This window comes from Nicotiana attenuata, unplaced genomic scaffold (assembly GCF_001879085.1).
Source record: "Nicotiana attenuata strain UT unplaced genomic scaffold, NIATTr2, whole genome shotgun sequence".
Taxonomy (NCBI): Eukaryota; Viridiplantae; Streptophyta; class Magnoliopsida; order Solanales; family Solanaceae; genus Nicotiana; species Nicotiana attenuata.
In genome coordinates, this window is record NW_017676479.1 from 1,830 (window position 1) to 3,658 (window position 1,829).

The following is a 1,829-nucleotide window of genomic DNA, read 5'->3' on the forward strand; positions in this document are numbered from 1 at the left end:
AAGTCCAAGAAGGCCACTGACCACATAGAAGATCTAAGGAAATTCTTCAATAGACTACGGAAATACAACCTGAAAGTAAACCCCGCGAAGTGTGCATTTGGGCTTCTTACTGGGAATTTGCTTGGGTTTATTGTGAGCTGTTGAGGAATAGAACTGGATCCATCGAAAGTCAAAGCCATTCAAGAACTACCACCGCCAAGGAACAAGAAAGATGTGATGAGTTTCTTGGGAATGCTTAACCACATCAGCCGATTCATATCACAGTCTACAGTTATCTGTGAGCCGATCTTCAAGATGTTAAAGAAGGATGCCGCCACCAAATGGACCAATAACTGCCAAAAGGCCTTCGACAAAATCAAGGAGTACCTGTCAACACCACCAGTCGTAGTCCCACCTGAGCTAGGTAGACCCTTATTACTCTACCTTGCAGTGTTAGATGTAGCTTTCGACTGCGTTCTGGGTCAGCATGATGAAACCGGAAGGAAGGAGCAAGCCATTTATTATCTCAGTAAAAAGTTTACCCCGTACGAGGCCTGATATTCTCTATTGGAATGCACCTGTTGTGCTTTGACTTGGGTAGCTCCGAAGCTGAGACATTACTTCTGCGCCTATGCTACATATCTCATATCAAGAATGGATCCTTTGAAGTACATCTTTCAGAAGCCCATGCCCACTAGCAAGCTATCCAAGTGGCAGATCCTGTCAAGTGAGTTCGACATTAATTACGTAGCTCAAAAAGCGGTCAAGGACAGGCACTGGCAGATCACCTTGACGAGAACCCCGTGGATGGAGAATACGAACCCCTGAAAATTTTGTATTTTCCTAATGAAGACGTATCATTAATAGGAGAGGACATTGCATAATCCTATGACGGTTGGAGAATGTTCTTCGATGGAGCAGCAAACTTCAAAAGAGTTGGTATTGGAGCAATCCTAATATCAGATACCGGTTAGCATTACCCAGTGTCTACCAAACTCAGGTTTCCCTGCACCAACAATATGGCCGAGTATGAAGCCTGCATCTTAGGACTCAAAATGGCCGTTGACATGAACGTTCAAGTGCTGCTAATGATTGGAGATTCAGACTTACTTATACATCAGGTACGAGGAGAATGGGCAACCATGAATTCCAAGATACTCCCATATCTGCATCACGTAAAGGAATTGAGAAAGAGGTTCACAAAGACGGAATTCCAACATGTTCCCAGAATCCAGAATGAGTTCGCCAATGCATTGGCTACCCTATCATCTATGATACGGCATCGAGACAAGAATTTCATTGATCCCATTCCGGTGAAAATCCATAATTAGCTAGCTTACTGTGCTCATGTTGAAGAAGAAGCAGACGGAAAGCCTTGGTTTCATGATATCAAGGAATATTTAGCAAAAGGAGAGTACCCGGAGCTTGCGAATCGTACTCAGAAACGTACACATCGGAGATTGTCCCACAACTTCTTTCACAGTGGGGGAATCCTATATAGGAGGACTCCTGATTTAGGATTATTATGATGTGTCGACGGAAAGGAAGCATCCAAGCTACTAGAGGAAATTCATGCCAGGACCTGCGGTCCACATATGAATGGTTTTGTCTTAGCAAAGAAGATACTTCGGGCTGGTTACTTTTGGATGACTATGGAAACGGACTGCATACAGTATGTCCGAAAATGCCACCGCTGTCAGATACATGCAGACATGATAAAGGTACCTCCAAGCGAGCTTAACACAAAAAGCTCACTATGGCTGTTGGCCGCATAGGGAATGGACGTTATTGGACCAATAGAGCCTGCCTCTTCTAATGGACATAGGTTCATCCTAGTAGCCATCGACTAT